The 19,679-nt window shown below is 39.4% G+C and overlaps 2 long non-coding RNA genes and 1 pseudogene across 7 annotated transcripts; 2 read left to right on the top strand and 1 right to left on the bottom strand.

Moving 5' to 3' along the window:
- Positions 1-2,056: 2,056 nt before the first annotated feature.
- Positions 2,057-6,696, bottom strand: LOC133717456 (uncharacterized). Of its 6 annotated transcripts, none has more exons than XR_009849634.1 (11): positions 6,528-6,696; positions 6,326-6,385; positions 6,180-6,218; positions 5,951-6,010; positions 5,120-5,181; positions 4,515-4,615; positions 3,826-3,903; positions 3,656-3,736; positions 3,047-3,192; positions 2,545-2,721; positions 2,057-2,463 (listed from the first exon to the last, which is right to left on the bottom strand). It is a non-coding gene; the product is annotated as an uncharacterized LOC133717456 (long non-coding RNA). The 6 variants fall into 6 exon arrangements; XR_009849635.1 differs by having other exon boundaries at positions 2,545-2,672; positions 6,528-6,686; XR_009849633.1 differs by having other exon boundaries at positions 2,545-2,658; positions 5,951-6,044; positions 6,528-6,681.
- Positions 6,697-7,525: 829 nt separating this feature from the next.
- Positions 7,526-9,000, top strand: LOC133718222 (uncharacterized). Its single transcript, XR_009850159.1, has 3 exons — positions 7,526-7,666; positions 7,942-8,150; positions 8,808-9,000. It is a non-coding gene; the product is annotated as an uncharacterized LOC133718222 (long non-coding RNA).
- A 596-nt stretch (positions 9,001-9,596) lies between these two features.
- LOC133718031 (ent-kaurenoic acid oxidase-like) lies at positions 9,597-14,323 on the top strand (annotated as a pseudogene).
- The last annotated feature ends 5,356 nt before the right edge of the window (positions 14,324-19,679 follow it).

Genomic DNA, 19,679 nt, shown 5'->3' with positions numbered 1-19,679 from the left:
CTCATCCTAGCGTTCCTCAACCCATCTTCTCCTTCACAGTTTCTTATTCACAAATGTTTGGCTCCATTTGCCATAGATGATAGATCTATCTTATTCTTGACGGTTCTTAAAGAGGAGGATGATGTTCTCAATGAGCTCTTTGCTTGGTGTTCTCCTAATGGTCGGTTTCTTGGGTTTGTACAAACTTTTGCCATTTTTTTTCTCTACTTTGCTGATCAGGTTATTTAGGGTGGTTCTATTCAGACATCCTAATTTACTATCTAGACCTCTCTTAATTTTTGTAACATTTTATTTCCTACCATACCCTTTTTGAAAACCCTGTTAAGTCACCCGGGGGGGGGGGGGGGGGGGGCGAAGAGAATAATATATTTTCGTCTCACTTGAATAATATATGGGTCTGCAAGAATTTGGCTTTGCTTATTGATTGTACTTACAACTTACAATTTACATTGAAAAAGTTTTGATGTTTCTTTTTTCTCAACAAGTAGATTGACTGATTATATATGCACCTCACAAAACACCAGGATAGTTGAAGTATAAACATGTAACAGATGACCACAAAGATAATTTTTGTTACATCCTAAGAAGTATAGTTTTGCCACATTTGAAGCACTTAACTATCGGCCACAGAATATACAAACCCAATGTCAAAATCGAAGGCAATGCATATCAGCCTTGCTTTTTTTCCATCATATATCTTCATCTTAAGAGAGTACGAACCAGGTTGAGTAAATTCAAGTAATTCTTGTGAGTGGACAACCACGAAATCACCGATTGAAACTGGGCAAGATATTTCTGAGCAAAGGTTATGATTCTCACTTTGGATGTGCCGCCCAAAGTATTTCTCGCCAGAGATTGGTTCACCCGTAGTTTTGATGTTTCTTTTTGTATTGCTTTTGTTTGATCATCGACACTTACCTAAATAGATTTTATCATGATGTTTGATTGTCTGCAATTTGTGAAATTTTAGAGAGAGAGAGAAGACGAAAATATATTATTCTCTTCGCCCCCCCCCCCCCCCCCCCCCCCCCCTGGTGACTGAACAAGGTTTTCAAAAAGGGTATGGTTTAGGATTTGAGGATGACTGACTTGCCAAATAGAAAAAGAAAAAGAAAAAGAAACATAATTATAAAGAAGGGTAGTTAGGGTAATTTTTAAAAGAAAATTGAATTAAAGTAATAGAAAAATAGAGGGGGTGTGTGAATAGAGAAAAATGATGTGTGAATAGCACCACCTTATTTAATTTACCAACATAGAATATGAGGAACTTTATAATTTGCTGCTAAAACATTCTCGTAGGATATAAATTAGTAAAGTTGCTCATCTAAGATATAGTTTTTGAGAGATTGTAATGGACAAGGGCATCTGATGGTTGAGGATAAATGCGCAATTTTTAGTTATTAGAATTTCAACATTAAATTTAATACATGTGGCTAAGATACACTTGTCCTCCACAGTCCCTTAAAATAATCAATTAAGTGAGCAAGATTAATTAGACTAGAACTGTATAAGAAGTATAATTAAACTGCTGTTGGGTTTCCTTTATGCGAAAAAACTCTGTTGTACCTAACTTTTATATATAAGAAAAAGGTGGATGCTCTCTTGTAAATCTAGCTTTACAAACAAGGTATTTGGGCATAGAAGAAGACTTAGCTTGCTCTTGGTAAATCACTTCAGCGGTTAGTTTGTTTCTCGACATATTGCTTAATTATTTTACAATACATTCAAGTTGTGATTTTCACGCTTCTAGAATTATGCATCTGTTTGAATTTGTATATTTATTTAACAGTTGAAAATTTAGACTATCAAATAATAATGTTTTTTGTTCGAGTCATGTATTTTTTGAGAAATAATAAATCGATCACTTCACTAGTTAGCGTGTTTCTCTGCAAATTTACAATGCACCCAAATTGCGATTTTCCACGTTTGTAGTCTGTATCTGTTTAAATTTCAGATGTTTAGAATATCATACGTTTTAGGTTGTATCATGTACTAGAAAACGTGCCCGCGCTTTGCTGCGGAGCAATCATTGTTTGCAGTTTGTTTCAAAGTGACCTAATTTTGAATAATCACGTATATTACATTTGAATATTACTGGATACAAAATGTAGTCACTCAGTATTCTAAGATTTCAGAGCTAGAATTATGACCAAAAAAATTCAATCCAAGGCAAGACAGATACCCACATCACAATGCAAGCAAACAGATATCAAAATATCATGTTCTGCTTTACTACACACTAAAACCAAAGATGGTATATGGTTGATGTGATTTTAAGTTGAAACATCCAGCCCATCAACTAAATAGCCCGAACATCAATGAAACATCCTAAAATTGCATTCAATACTAAGAAACATAAACAAAGTCTGAAACTTCCAATGTGATCCCTTCTCAAGCGACATAGACGTTATTCCTAAGTTCCACCAATCTGATTGAACATTGATGTAGATTATAGTTCGGCTCCTGCAATGTACATTTGATAAATTTCATTAAGAATGAAGGGCTATTGCTGATTTCATTTGTGTAGTTAGTGATTATGGTAACCTTGGAGCCCAATATGTCAAGTTTCTAAATCTGTGTATCAGTGAACATCCAATTGCTGCAGTTGTAGAAAGATATGAGAAGCTACTGCACTATCTCCACACCAAGTAGAATGGTCTGCTTAGATACAACTCAATCAATTGAGTACTAATATTTACAGTTGGATCAGATTTTCAGTGGCTAAAGTGAGATAAAGAAAAAAGAAATAGCAAGTCATTAATACAGAGAGCAACTGTTGGGACAGAAAATAAGTTTAAAAGTAAACATTATATGAAGATCGAATTGAAATGAAATCTAGTATACATTATATGAAGATTGATAGAATTTACTTTTAATCAAAAGTAGCATAAGAGTAAATCATCAATTTCATGGTAAAAATATGAGAGGATGAAGAGTCAATATAAAGACAGTGATGATCATATTTTTTTAATATGAAAAAAGTGTAGTAGTAGAGAACATATTTTTATCAATCATAGTGAAAAAATAGTTTTTAGAGGAAACTTACCGAGAAAGGGATAAACTATTCTTTAAGTGTGTCTTGCGTTTCGGTCTCGAGCTAAAGAGTGGTTGTAGGTAGAATGGTCTTTTGATGCTTTTAGATATTCATTTCATAAGGTGTTGGCCTCTCTTGGTTTGTTGAGCACTTGATATCTAATCAGCAGCATATCAAACAAAGTATCATAAACAAAAGACTCACTGTTGTACCCTATAAAACAAAGTAATGAGAAAAAACTTCTGAAAAATACACCTGCCACACAAAACCAACCAAAGCACAAAGCATGCATATCATAAGCAAAAATGAGAAATTTTTTTTTTTTTGAAAAGAGGAAAAAGGAGAATTACATCAACTGAATCACAATAGTGTTTTAGTTTCAATGATCAAGAACAGGATAGTCTTTTGATAAAAGTGTTTTCATACAGTTGAAAGTAAAGTGAGTATATATACATAAACAACACAAACAGCATAATGCACATATAACTGTGAAAACGCGAAATCATTGAAAATGTAATTCTTTATCATCAAGTATTGACTTCTGAAGCATTCAATTCTTGACCGATCAAATACAGGATCCGTAAAAAATTTCAAATCAAATTTTCACCAAAACACAAATACCTTCTATTTGTTTTGTTTTGAGTAACAACTTTCCACCTCTCTCTCTTGGTTCTTTATGATATATATGGCTGCATTCAAGAACTGAGAAATGAACAAAGAGTTGATGTGGGTTTTGCTCGATCAGCAAATTTTTACAGATAAAGCTATAAAAGAGGATGAAAGAGTTTTACCATCAGCTATTTAGAAATTAAACGCAGAAGTGAAAATGATGTGGGTTTTGCTCAATCAGCAAATTTTTACAGATAAACCTGTAAAAGAGGATGAAAGAGTTTTACCATCAGCTATTCAGAAATTAAACACAGAACTGAAATTAGAACTCGAATTCAAAAATTAAACTAAAAAAAAAACTATTAGTCACCCTAATGCACAATTTTGGTTCAGGTCATTGGAAAATACAGCTAGATACAACCAACAGAGATAATAATCATATTTGTATAACTTTGCAATATTCCACCCTTATAAATTTGTTGACGTGCGTAAATAGATGCAAGAACTTAAAATTTAGTGTTTTCTTGGTAATGTTATGGGTTTCTGATTTAGCTGTTAATCTAATTTCATATCTATTTATACTTTGATCTTCTCATATTCACAGCCACATTAAATTTGAAACAGAATAATCTACTAATGAACAATGATGTTAGCAGTAAAGTTCATATTGATCAACATTGTAAATTATATAGACATAGACACAAAAACGAAGCTCAGGACAGAAAATAGGAAACTAAATTCAATCATGAGCAATGTTTTAGATGTTCAAAGGAGTTGGTATGCATGATAACGAAATTAAGGAAGGAGAATATAGCCTGGAATTCAATCCCTAAACAAACTAAATAAGATTAAAAAAATGAGAGCCGATTACCTCAATTGTAAAGAAGACGACCAGGTTGAGATAGAATCCTCAAAGATGAATGATTGCACCTTTGAACAGTTCAGATTGTGACCATACCCAGAGCTTGACACCTAAATCACAAAAACCAAAAGAAAGAGAAGTATCATTTAATGATTCAGTTAGTAGTGATTTCATATCACAAATCAGCAATCGAGGAGCCGTACAAAGCCATCAAAACTGAACTCCAAATATAAACAAAACTAAATCAATCATTGATAATAACAATTCAATAACGTCTACCATTGGTAGTGACTATTTTCCTGTTCAATCAACTTTGATAATAAAACCATCATGATTTTCATTTTCATTACATGTCAAAATATCCAAAACATATCCAAAACATAGTCTTATTACATGTCAATTTGCTTGTTCACCAAAACGAAGCTGAAAGCTTCATTAGACCATCTAACAACCTTAGTGAAAATGCTGTTTACAGTAGGTTTTGAGTGGCAGACCTAAAAGTAAATAGTTCTAAATTCAGTTAAACTTGACTTCAGTTAAAACAAAATATGGCCAGCTTATCAAACATCCAACTCAAATAAAAAATACAAAAGAAAACGATTCATAAAGCTTACCAAGTAACAGCTGAAGTCGAAGTACGTTATTGTCCAAGTTCTCTATATGCTAATATATAATGCTGCAAAAACAACACTTAAAATAAGCACTCACTCTCTTTAATTCCTAACACTTTAACATATATTTTCAAAGACATTGACAAAGCATTCATTTAATCACAATTAATTAAACATCAAAACTGCAGATTTGATAGAAGATAACACTCATATACAGAAATTAAACATCACTGATCTACTATTGAATCACATATTCAAACTCCTTTCAAACTTTCTTGTTCTTTGTTTCCACTTGAGGTAAGAAAATATTGAAGTTCCTTTCAAAAAAAAAATAATACTGAAGACTCTAGCAGCCAAACTACTCGAATTAAAGGACCAATCTAATAAATAAAGAAGAGCTCCCAAGAATTGTGCTAGTTATTAACATAAGCCCAGCCAAAAGCATTAGCAGGGTTCATGGAAGACCCTGTGTACCTACTTCCCATAATACCAATCCCATAGTAGCAACTTTAACCAACCATATTTGCAGGAAAAGATTCTTAGGACCTCTAAGCATAACCGAAAGCAGAGAAAAACAAATGGAATTATCTTTTTAGCAGAGAATATCCAACCTGGCCTCATCAAAATAAGACAGAAACACTAATCCTATTCTACCTAACTTTTTCTGGCAACTCATTCAATCAACTCAACCAATAACAATAAAAGACCTTTGATCAATTCTATACAATAATCCAATAGACAATTATAACAGTTAACTACAAACATATTGGTATAAAAACAATTGGCCCAAACCTACCTTCAAACCTCTGAATGTAGATATGAACAAAGAAATACCTGCTTACTATTCTTCAGAAGCAAAACCCTTTTCTTTGTTTCCAATCCAAGTCCCCGCCCCTTCAATATATACAACCTCTAGATTAAGCACACACTACATAAATAAATAAATAAAACCATATTCAATCTATGAACAGTTCAATGAAAAAATTTCAAGTTTAAGAACCAAAATCACAACCCAAATTTTCACCCTTGTTAATGGTAGTGATTTGAATTTGGATTTCCTCACCTGTACACGAACTGAGAAACGCTCTCACTCTTTTTCAACCTATAACCCACCCATCAAAAAATTGTTTACAGAGAAAACAAACAATCAGAGAAGATGATAAGTAGAAAAGAAGAAACTAAATCCAAATTCATAAAACAAACCCAAACCTTCCTCCAGAAGTTGACCACAATCTTGGATCTATCCTCTTCTTTTTCCTACCTAGCGACCTATGATCGAAATCGAAAACATCACATCAAATCTAAAATTCAAAAGCTCTAACAGCCAAACAAAACAAACCCAAACCTTCCTCCAGAACTGGACGAAAATCTTGGATCTCTTTTTTCATCATTTCATTCGTGCGAGAATTACCTGTTCGTCGACTATATTGATATGGGAGAGCTGAGAGTGGGATTCACGGCGGAGATCCAAATTGAGAGAGCAACCAAGATTGATATGGTTACACGACTGTAGAAGAATGAAGAAACTAATGGCAGCGTCTGGTAGGTCAATGGCACAGTCGTTAAAAAAATTAAAATGAGGGCAAAACCGTAATTTCTCATGTGAACAGTGATGAACAGTGCTTAGGGAGATTTAGTATATAGTAAATTTGGTGAGAAACACTAAATTGACCAAAAATAAAAAATAAAAAGAAATAGAAAATAATGGACCGGGCCGGATGTAACGAAACAGACCGCTGACCTTTCGCGCCCACTTGTTACAAAGAACAGACGTGGCGATCCATGATTGGATAATTTACGTAACAAAAAATAATAATAATAAAATCTATAAAACCCACTCTGATTCTTTCTCTCTGATCCAAAAACCCACAGCTTCTTCTCACTTCTTCTTCGTCAATTCCAAAGGAAGTAAATTTCGCGCCTCCTTCGTCTTAATTCTGGGTCATTGTTATGGGTTTCTTCGAAATTTTCACCTAGTTCGCGCTTTTTTTTCATCTTGTATAGAAACTATTGCGAAATTAACGATTTCTATTTGCTGCGAATCTTGACCTAAACCCAGTTCTGTGTACTTGTTTCTCAATTTGTAACATGGGTATTGGATTATAAAGATATTGAATGCTTAAAGATTGAGTCTTTTTTATTTTATCCAAAGAATTGAATCATATATTTATAAAAACAATGATGGGGTTAGAGATATAGGAGAAAATGGTGGATACCCATTAACCCATATGTCACCTTCCTAGTTAAGACGGCAAGCTACAGTTCATTGCTGTCATAATCCCTCCTGGAATTTTATTGAGCTTAATTGTATATTGGGTTATCTTGGGTTGTATGTTGATGAGTATACTATGTGCTGCCATGAATGTTTCTGATTAAAATACCCTTTGACGATTCCTTTTGAGGCGTATGATTTGCAGTGATGGTAGTTTTATAGCAGCTTAGTTGTTACAGCTCATAGTATTAGAGCGGCTTCCAACTGAAAGAAAAAGAAACATTGAAGCAAGTGGAAAAGCTTTGTGCATCGTAGAGCCTGAGAAAAAAAGCCAAGAAGTAAGCATTAGTCAATCTCAATTTCACTGTTTTACGTGTGATAATAACTTTTGCATACAGTTTTATAAATCTGCTATAAATTTGTGATTTAATTCTAACATTTTTTATTATGAAAACCTTATAATCTGTTCAAAGTAGTCAATGTGCCACACCTTATAATTAATTCCTCACAACTAAATATACTCAACTAATTTACTCTACATAGATAAAATGACTTTGATAAAGTGATTTACTCACCATATACAAATAATAACGACGTGTTCTTTGATTTAAAGCAAGAAGGAGACCAAGCGTGGAGCAATGATATCGGCACCATCGGTGTCATCATCAGCAAGCAAAGAACAACTTTAGAAAGAAAAGGCAGACTGAATCTAAATTGCTCCTCTGTACACCTGTAACTTATTTTATCTAATTATACCTGCGCTGACTCCATTTTGTGTACAGCTATAGTCAGCGAAACAACTGGATCTTTTGGGAACTGGAGGTATTGATTTTTTGGTCAAACTCCAGTCCAACTTTTTGGTAATTAGCTCCAGTTGTTTCAGCAGTGATAACAGATCTAATGATCTTTGAACAATGGAAGCAGTTAATTTTTTGGACAACCAATGCCAGCTACTCTGGCTGGGTTATACTAGCTTCCTTTGAATCAAATACTCTATCAGTACTGTATTGACTTAACTATATGTAGTAATTTGTGAGTAATGTATAAATTCCATTTCTTCATAAACTGTTATCTTTACAATACAGTTCTTTATTACATATCATTTATCACTTTAAAAGCCTGGAGTATGTTTTGCCAATTAGTCTAAATATCATGTCATATTTTGTGGTTTGCATAATCAAGCTTTTTCTAACAATTCGTTTCACTTACAAGTTTTCGCAGATAGCAGGACTACATTTAATCTTTGTTTTGATTTGTTTTTACACCAATATGAGTTCAATAAATTTTATTATGTTTACAACTCACAATCAATCATTACAAGATTTGGAACCACTACTTCAATCTTGGTATGCTTTTTAGATATTATTATTCCATATTCCATCTCTGTCCTTTGTTCTGTTCGTTGTATAGTCTATTATTCTGAAATCTGAAGTATGATTGGTCAATCTCTTTATTGGTCACTTTATCTGTTGCTTCCAGATTATCGTTCTCATCAATAGTGCTATCTCCTACAATTGAGGACCTGTCCATCCAAGCCAGCCAGTTAATTTTGGGTACGATTATGGGGCAATCCTACCAAAATTTTGCTGCCAGACTTGGATGGAGTATTTTTATCATTCATGTCTACGATTATACATCAGTAATTCCCACAAGAAACTAAAAGAATCAAGTCATACTCTTTTTTTTTTGGTGAATGAATCAAGTCATACTCCCGCAGCAACGCGCGGGCAGCTATTGCTAGTACTACAGCAAACCTGATGCCCCCCGGGCCCCATGCACGTCATCATATATATCATCATAATAAGGAATTATACGCATAAACTGGGAATATACTCTTAGACAAAATTACAACAATAATGCTAGGGATCCTTACCATTATTGGAGAGATCCATACCATTATCAATTGGAAAGCTAGGTTACAAGAATATCTACAGCTAGATTAATTCACACACACACACACTCACACACACGATTATGGTACATACATCAATCACCAGTAAGACAACTTCCAGAAAAAGAAAATCACATAACAAGACAAGATTATCACTTATTTGAAGGAAGGAGAGCTGTAACTACGATCAAATCTTGACACGCAAGGCGTCCCAATATAGAAAAAGAGTTACCAACTAAGCCAAAACTCATGACGCATTCTGACAATATTATCAATTTTAATGGACGAGAAAGTTCGCTAATATTAGGACCACAACCCCCACATTAAGCATTTTTACTATTTGATTAATTGGAGATATATATTCCTCAAGTTCTGTGGGTTTCAAGTGAGATTGATTCCCTTTGTCTTACTTGCTCTCCCTAGTCGAAGGAGTAATCAACTCGTAATTAATCTACACAAGTAGCTAGCTCTATATATAACCAATTCCAACTGTGACAGATTAAGAGCCAAGAGGGACTAATAAATATTATAGTGGAGATATGGATATTGCTTCGGGGATGTGGATGGCTTTGGTTTTGGGAGGTTTCCCATTGTTGGGGTTGCTCTTGTGGTGGTGGAACGAGCTTTGGTACGTGCTTCCTCTCAAAATGTACCATTCACCTACGGGCGCCAAACTACCACCGGGCGTCATGGGATTTCCATTCATTGATGAAATGCTCACTTTCCTTTGGTATTTCAAAGTTCTTCGCCGCCCGGATGATTTTATCAATGCTAAGAGGACTAAGTACGTATTAACTATATTTCCTATCATTTACATATATGTTTTTAGACTATATATTATGTAATTTGAATGATCAGGTACGGCGATGGAGTAGGAATGTATAGAACGCACCTCTTCGGATCACCGTCCATCATTACATGCTTCCCGGCGGTTAACAAATATGTATTGCAATCGGATGACATCTTCACCTTAGAATGGCCTAATGTTGATCTCATGGGTCCAACTTCTCTAGTTTCGGTTAGTGGAAAGTCTCATGCTAGGGTTAGAAGCTACGTCATCAATGTAATAAACCGGCCAGACGCTCTCCGACGCATTGCCCTTCTCGTTCAACCTCGCGTTGTGGCTGCACTTGAGTCGTGGGCTCAAAAGGGTAGAATCAAAGCTTACGATGAAGCTAACAAGGTAAGTACGCAGCACACATGCAGTATATATATCTAGCCAAGCTTCAAGGAAAAACAACTGATACATACTGTAATTTACAGTTAGCATTTGAAAATATTGGACAACTATTCGTAAGTATGGAGCCAGGGCCTCTCTTAAATACTATCGATAACTTGTTTACCGGCTTGCTGAAAGGATTTAGAGCTCAACCCGTCAACCTTCCCGGATTTGCTTATCATCATGCTCTTCAGGTACGATTTGAATAATTGCAATCTCACGTCCAAACATCAATATATATCTATAGTTCTCTCCTGGTTTAGGAGGCTAGGTGGAGTTCTTATGTACTGAATAGATTTGTATGCCATGCTTAAATACTGTGTGACTGAATTTGCAGTGTAGAAAAAAGCTTGACGCTATTTTCAGGATGGAGCTGGAGAAGAAGAAGTGCTGACAGGCGATGTAATGGATGGGTTGATGCAAATTAAAGATGATGGAGGTAATCAGTTAAGTGCAGAAGAGGTGACAGATAACATTGTGGGCCTTGTTATTGCTGGATATGCGTCAACTTCCCTTGCATCAATGTGGGCTATCTATTTTCTTGCCAAATACCCCAATGTCCTCCAAAAGCTTCGGGTATATGAACATCCATCTTCCTGATACCAAAAAAAAACTAATTAGTAGTCATCTTCATTAAGTTTCATGATCGATCCTGATATTCTCATGCATGTACTTACAGGAGGAGAACATGTGCGTAAGTGAGAACAAGAAAGGGGATCTTATTACAAGTGATGATATTTCAAAAATGAAATACACAAACAAGGTGTGTGTGTGTCTATATATATATATATATATATATCCTTAGACTAACTTTTTGATCACATTTAGGCATCTCAACCGTTCAGTTTTTAGGTCCTAATGTGTAGATCATTTACGTAAATTTTCAGCCAAATCGGTGATCGTTAAGGTATTAAACTATATTAAATCAATGAACGAACCAAATCTGTCAAACTTGAACCGTTCATACATATAATCTAGAGTCACCGTTTTGAATGCCTTAATGATAATCAATTTGGCTGAAAATTTACAGAAGTGATCTACACATTAGGATCTAAAAACTGAACGATTAAGATGTCAAATTTGATCGAAAAGTTGGTCTAATGTCTTATCCTTAGAAAAGACAAAAAAAAAAAAGATCCCTCACTAGAAGTGCCCTGATATATATATATATGAGAAAAATTCAGGTACCGTCCCCAAACTATTCTGCCAAGGCCAATTTGATACCCGAACTCTCAAAAGTATCAATGTGATACCTAAAGACTTATATTGGCATCAACGTGATACTTCCGTCAAAAAAATCCAACGGCTCCGTTTGTTTGCTGACGTGGCAAGCACGTGAGCAAAAAAAAAAGGGCAAAATAGACTTTTTACCCTCTTTTTTTTTAATTCATTTCTTTTTCTTCTTTTTCTTTTTCTTCTTCTTCTTCTTCTTCTTCTTCAACCTGACTCTTCTTCTTCTCTCTCCACCTCCTCTCTCTCCTCTCCTTCTCCACCACCCAAACCATCACTAACCCCACCGATATCCTCTCCTCTCCTTCTCCCCGCCTTCATCGACCGCGACCCCTCCCTCAAGTCCCTCATCTCCTGCCTTGACCTCACCGCCAACCCCAACTCCATATCCCTGCCGAACTCCGCTTCTCCTATCACCCTCTACCGCCGCCGCCGCCAACCCAACCCATCCTCTTCAATTTCTCAGCATCCAACCACCGAGCTCGAAGAAGAAGCAGACCCAGAAGAAGATTTAAGAACTTTCATAACTATCATGTAAGCTGGAAATGACCGGAAGTGGTCGAAATTACCTAAAACAGTTGAGGTGGCCGGAAATTTTCCAGAAACCGGCGAAGAATTGCAGAAACCGGCGAGGCTTGAATTCGACTTAAAAACTTCAACTATACGCTTCGATCCCTTCTGGATAATTGTTCAGAACTTCAAGGTGAACTCAATGGTTCAAGAATCACAGGAAACGATGGTCTACAGCTAGAGATATCTGGAGCGAAAGTTTCGGTGGCCGGAAAAATTCCAGAATCCGGCGAGCTTGAGTTCGACGTAAAAACTTCCACCAATGGCTTCGATTCCTTCTGGAGATTTGTTCAGCAACTCAAGGCGATCCCCTCAGTTCAAGAATCACAAGAAATGGTGGTCTGTAGCTCGAGATATCCGGGTCGATAGCTCGGTTTCGATTTTGATCGGGTCTGGCTTCCAGCCGCCACCACGCGCAGCGCTTCCTTGAAAGGGCACTTCTGGGAGCTTCTGGAGGTTGAGGCGAGCTCGAGGATGAAGTTTGGTGAGGATTGATGGCCGGTAGCTTGAGATATCAAGCTTGGAACCAAAACGAGCTCAAACTGGCCTCGTGTTCCACCGCCGTGTACGGCTCAAGAGCCGGTGAAAGGCTACCACCGACAGCTGCGCAAGGAAGAGGCGAAGGCGTGGGACGTGGTCTGGGGTCAATTGATGTCCTGTGGAGCGAGAACCATCTTGGAGAAGGAATGCTCTGTTTTGGTTGCTGGTTTCGGCAGAGAGAGAGAGAGTGAGAGAGAGCGAGAGAGAGTGTGAGCCTTTGCTGGTGTCGGTCGTTCACTCAACCACCGAGCTCGAAGAAGAAGCAGACCCAGAAGAAGATTTAAAAAAAAAAAATTGGTGATGAGATTTAACATCAGGGTCATTTTGGTCTTTTCTCTTTCTTTTTTTTCTGACTTGTTTGCCACGTCAGCAAACAGACGGAACTGTTGAATTTTTTTGACGGAAGTATCACGTTGATGCCAATTTAGGTCTTTGGGTATCACATTGATACTTTTGAGAGTTCGGGTATCAAATTGGCCTTGGCAGAATAGTTTGGGGACGGTAGCTGAATTTTTCTCTATATATATAGGCCAAGTTTTGGTTTCATGTTCCCTCCTATATCTAAGTTTACTCTGTGTTTTTTTTTTTTTTTTAACTAAAACTTGCCTTGATTGTCTTTTTTTTTTTTTTTTATAAGAACTTGCCTTGCTTGTCAAGGCTAGGTTTTAACTAGAATATTAATCAGAAATACTGAATTATGTACAGGTGGTGGAAGAGACAATAAGAATGGCAAACATTGCAGCGTTCATTTTCCGTTTGGCTACTAAGGAAGCCGAGTATAAAGGTTGAATTGTTTGTAATTGATCAGTTTGTTACTTTGTTTTATGCAGTATGCAACTTTTAGTTAGTACGTATTCAAGATTGTTTTAATTTTTGTAGGTTATAAGATACCAAAGGGTTGGAAAGTGATTCTTTGGATTCGATATATCCTCACAAATTCAGAGAATTTTGATGATCCTATGTGCTTTAATCCCGATAGATGGAATGTACGTAAGTCCACATTTTTTTAGATAAATATATAAACTCTAATCACAGGTTTACTCATATGTTAATTGGCTGCCTCAGAAACCAGCTAAACCCGGAACGTACCAAGTTTTTGGTGGTGGACCCAGAGTTTGTCCAGGGAGTATGCTGGTTAGGATACAACTTGCAATCTTATTGCATCATTTGTCTACTGGATACGAGTAAGGAAATCAACTGTAATAATAGTTTTGTTTAATACAGTGTATGCTTTCAATAAGAAGATACATTAGTACGTATATGCATTCATGAATTTTTGTTGTCATGGATTTAATTCAGGTGGAAGCTGCTGAATCCAGATGCAGGGATGGTTTATCTTTCACATCCGAAACCTATTGATAATGTTGATATTACTTTTAGAAAAATTTAGGAATTTGTTTTCTTTCTCACCTTTTAGGCCGGTGGTTTCCTTTGAACAAAAAAAAAAAAAAATTGCAATTTGTAATTTAGTTTCTTTCTTGGTTAAGACTAGTATCACATGTAAACTAATATGTATTTTGTGTGAGAACTTTGAATTCTATTTAATGATGTCACCTTGAATGTTGCTCAATACAATTCTATTCTCTTTTCTATATATTTTACTTAACATTAAGGCCTCGTTTGGTTCGCAGAAAGGAAAATAGTTCCTTTGTATTTCCCATGGGAAGGGAAATGAAATTTCCGAAGAACTTTCTATTTCGATGTTTGGTAATGTAAGGAAAGTTATCCGGAAAATTGTTAAAAAGTATGTAATTAATGGAATAAAATAATGTGTTGTGAGTAATAAATGCAGGGAAAGAATGGGGAAAATGATTCCTTTGGAGAATTGGAGTATGGAAGGAACCATTTTCCCCCTATTTTCCTTTTGCATCCCAAACACAGGAAATGAACAACTTTCCTTTCCTAATGCTTACTTTCCGCGAACCAAACGAGGCCTAAGAAGAAATGAATGAATAATATATTCAACAACCAAATACAGTTAGCCCCAAAGCATTACATATACAAAACTTAAAATGAGAGATGAAAGTAGAATAAAGCACAATCAAGTGGAAGATATACTCAATCATATCATTTTGAATTGTTGTAGGTTTAAATCCTCCTAATCATGAGTACTTGCACTAAAACATTTGGGTTAGTTCGAAATATCATTGCCATGTATGATCATCAACTTGAATTCTCTGATTCCATAATAAAACGTTGTCCCCATTTTACATTAGTCTCGTATATAAACCCCAAGTTAACTACCAAACTGATACACATCAAAGAACACATATCAGACAAATTCGTATATTTTTGCCAAAAAAGGAAGACGACAAATTCGTTATTTCGTATACATGCAACCCTTGAAGACCCAACCCTTTTCAGCTTTTCTTTTCTTCAACAACAAGGTTTGATCGGAAAATCGTTCTCACTTGATTTTCTATCGGATTCTCATTCAAGTGAGAGCTCATCTGCAATTCAAATTAAGCTTTCTCTTTTTATATGGGGGCTGAAATTTGCACACCCTATTTTACTTTCTACACACCCTTTGCCTTTTTTTAATATTTCTTAGCAATTCAAGACATTCCTCTTCCAAAACTACCCTTCTCTCTCTCTCTCTCTCCCCTCTCTTCTCTTCTCTTCTCTTCTCTCTCTCCGTCCACAGAACCCCATTTGTGCAAGAGAAGGGCGCAATCTATGCCTGGATAGTCCACAGAACCCCATTTGGACTGGTTTCCCGGTGCTCTTCATCCCCATCTTATCCAGCAACTTATCCACCAAAAACCCATCCAAACCGCAATCATAGAGTTCAAAATTGATAAGGGGATTTGCGGAATTGCTTCCCGGAGAAACCCGATTTTCCAATCCTCACATGTGATTTTGAGCACTTGGATTTTGGAGGGGCATGGGGATGTCGAAGAGGAGGCCGGTGGCGAAGTTGTAGAGGGAGGTGAAGATGAGGGTGGTCCTGAGGTCGAGGTGGGAGACTAAGGTGAGGGCCAAGACGATGGGGATGTAGGTTCCGAGGTCGCCGACTGCGCCGGAGAGTTCGGTTCAGAGGGTGGTCTTGAGGCGGACGTGGTGGCGCCACCGGTTCCAGGAGAATGAAGTTTCTTCTATGATGGGCAGCCCAGAGTAAAATTTATGTTCCAATTGTATTCCAAGTTAAGTCTACCAATACATTGATCACCCATCCACAATGTGTTGACTCCAAGTTTCGCCCAATTTCAACTTTCTGTCAGATACACAGAAAGAGACCAATTGAGTTAAGGTTTCAGCTGAAGGTCGAGAATTGACCCAAAGAAACCATAATAACCACTGTTCGTGGCGGTGAACACGGTGGCCGTACAACCCAAAATACCAAATCTTCAGAAACGTAGAGAACTCATTGAGTAGATGAAGATTCCTACCTTGTTCGCCACCAACGATGACCGGAAAATGCAGAAACGCCGCCGGAACAGTAATCTCCGGAATGACCGACCACACCCAAATCACCAATCCAACAAAACTCAATTAATTCGAAAATCCAACTATAGAGATCGACAAGTAGATCGTGTTTCATACCTCATGCATCACAAAACACCGCCGGAGTCGACGAAAAATCATTGGAGTTGCAACGGCTTCTCGACGTCGTTTCGTCGCCGTCCGTCGTCGAATGGACGATCCGTGACCAGAAGGACGTCGACGCTGAGCAGACGAACAGAATGGGGTCAGTGCGCCGCTGCGTCTTGGCCGGAAATCGCGTTGCCGGCAGCTGATGAGAAGCTGGTAGCTAAGTGTAGATGAAGGATTCCACCCTTTTTACTCCAGAGAAGACACTATCGGTAAATCCAAATATTTTTGTATACTGCGCAACTGGGGCTGCTTAATGCTTGGTGATTTATGATGAACGATAGTTTTGGAGGGAAGTTGCACCATGAAAGACTGTACCTACATGTACATTTACAAGCATAATTAGCTATAATGAGCTACGCTCATTGTACCGCCAGAAGTACCAACTCCCACCAAAGTAATGTCCTACTGATAGACAGCCAGGCGGGCTACGGCCTGAGCACAGGATCGTCCACAGATCACCGCCGACTCACCGCCACGCACTGCGCCAAGACAGCGTCAGAAGCTACTGAAACTAAGAACTGAAGCATATCAGTCCCACATCGAAAACAAAGAGAAGATCAGACCTCTCCTCACCTATAAAAGGTTCTCTCCTCTCTCCTCATTAATTACGCATTTACTACTTATTTATTGTTGTGCTGCCTATATGTATTGGCTGACTTAGGCATCGGAGAAGTGAAGACCGCCCAACGCGGTCTCCCTCTGACGCCCTGTCTTTCATTTGACAGCCAGCGAAGATCACCGAGTATACACAATAGCGGTCTGCCCACCGGACCTGCGTTAAACGAAGGTTTGGCTACCGCCAGACTTTGAGCATTAACATTGGCGCCGTCTGTGGGAACCCTTGAACAAAAGGTCATCCCATCACAACTACCATGACTAGCGGTAGCGGGGGAAACGCTGAGGAGCAGGCAGACCAATCCGCCATCCCCCAACCCTCCAATCCAGCGGTAGGTGTTAACCGCGCACTATTCAACACCCCAGCCAACCCCGGCGGTGAGGCAAATCCAAGCAGCAGCCGCCCACCAGGCCAGGATCTCGCCGCCATGTATGAGCTAGCATTAGCAGACCTTCACAAGGCAAACAGATAGCGTGAAGAAGAGCGCAGAGAGAAGACTGAGGCCCAAAAACAGGTGGCTACGCTGATGTCACGTTTTGATGACCTGAAAAGGACGTTGGAAAGAACCGCCAATCCAGCGCAGAGCGAGCATTCACACAGCACCAGGCGTAGTCAGCCCAACACTGGCACATTAGCACCAGGACCAGTCATACAGATGCAGGTTCCGCTGGACCCACCTGAACTATTGGGGATGGGACCACCGCCTATCCCCCAGCTAATGTTAGAGCAGGAGGCGGAGTCAGTACCGCGCACCAACCGCTCGGAAGCTAGGGCAAGAACTGAGGGCAATCCGCCTGCGCCAAGGCGTAGGCAGGCACAGCGGAGTATATATGCCGGATCCGCCGGCGACGCAACAGCCCAAATTCTGGAGAGGATGCAACAGTTGGAACAGAGGTTGGTCCGGGTGGAGTCGGGCGCCCCGGCGCCAACTCAAAGTCCACTTTTCACGTCCAGACCAGGGCCCTTCACCGCTGCAATTCTGCAAGCTATCAGACCGGCGTACGCAAAAACTCCAAAGATGTCACACTACAGCGGCACGTCCGACCCCTTCGTCCACATGGACACCTTCAAGAAGGTCACCTACAACAAGGGATTTGACGACCCCACCCTGTGCCACTTGTTCAGCGAAACACTGGACGGAGAGGCAATGAATTGGTTCTTCGAGTGTCCGCCGGGATCCATTGACTCATTCCATGCACTATCACATACCTTCCTCTCTCGGTTCATCTTATTGTCCGCCGGACATCATAACACAAGTCAGCTGTTCAGCGTCAAACAGGGGGAAGACGAATCACTAAAGGCATTCGTCACAAGGTGGCGAGCGGCAGCATCTCAGTGCCGCGATCTAGACATTCAAGCAGGGACTCCTCAAGGGACCGTTCCTCTATCACCTCAACTACAACCATCCAAACGCGGCATATGACTATATCATGAGTGAGGCGGTCATTCACGCCCAGGCGGAGTTCATTACATATGGAGAAGCCCCACCGCCGCCGGCAACGCCAGCAAAGGCAACACAACCCACCTCCAGTCAGCATGAGACCGCTAATAAAGCACCCGCCGCACCGCCAACTGACAAGAAGAGGGAATGGCAACAGGGCCACTACCAGAACAAGCGGCAGAAGGACCAATACCACAACAAGGGCAACCGCCCAACCCAGGAGGATAACCGCAACAAGCAAACGGAGTCTTCTCAGCGGTATGAGTGTTCACGGTCCTCACGACTTCGTACGAGGAAATATACAATCAGTGCAAGGATCAAATCCCGCCGCCACCCCCAGCAAAATACCCAAAGACGGGCAAACCTAGAAACACCGGCAGGTGGTGCAAGTACCATGAAGACAGCGGCCACAATACCAACAGCTGCAACGCACTGAAAACAGCCATTGAGACCTTATACCATGAAGGCAAGATGGAGCAGTTCAAGGTGCGCCAACCGCCACCTGTGATCGCCAACGTAGAGACCTTGGGCCGCATTAACACCATCGACGGCGGTGCTCCAATCACGGGCATGTCTCACAGGGCAAGGAAGCGTTATGCACGCGCTAATCACCCAAAGGAAGTCTGCAATATCCGCTACGAGAGATCCGCCAAACTCCCAAAGGCGGGTTGGGAACCTATTACATTCTCAGAGGAGGAGGAGCGCGGGGTGCATCTACCCCATGATGACCCCTTCTTGGTCGACGCCATTCTTGGCAGATTCTCAGTGGGGAGAGTATTGGTGGATAGCGGGTCCGCTGTCAACGTCATCTTCAGCGGTTGCTACAGCCACCTCAAGCGGAATAACAAGTTGCTCCAGGACCATGAGCCACTGCTCAGCTTCTCCGGTGACGTCACGCAACCGCTCGGTTCTGACTACATGCGGTTGACTATTGGCGCTAGTCCATGTATGGCGGAGGTACATACAGAATTCATAATCGTTGATTGTTTCAGCTCGTATAATGCCATCCTCGGACGACCGGCGCTCAACAAGCTTAAGTGCATCATCGCCGGATTCATGCTTCTCATGAAGTTCCCCACACCTAATGGCACGGGCTGTGTGAGGGGAAGCTAGCAGCTGGCACGAGAATGTTATTCAACGACTATAGAGCGGTCAGCGCGCCGCCATGAAATTCTGACGGTGGGTAATGAGGCACCGCCACCAAACATCTTTGAGGATCCTAGAGATGAAGAGGAGAAATATGTAAAGAA

The sequence above is a fragment of the Rosa rugosa genome, chromosome 6 (assembly GCF_958449725.1).
Source record: "Rosa rugosa chromosome 6, drRosRugo1.1, whole genome shotgun sequence".
Classification (NCBI taxonomy): Eukaryota; Viridiplantae; Streptophyta; class Magnoliopsida; order Rosales; family Rosaceae; genus Rosa; species Rosa rugosa.
The sequence above is the reverse complement of the archived record's forward strand: the minus strand, read 5'-3'. Positions and strand labels throughout refer to the sequence as shown.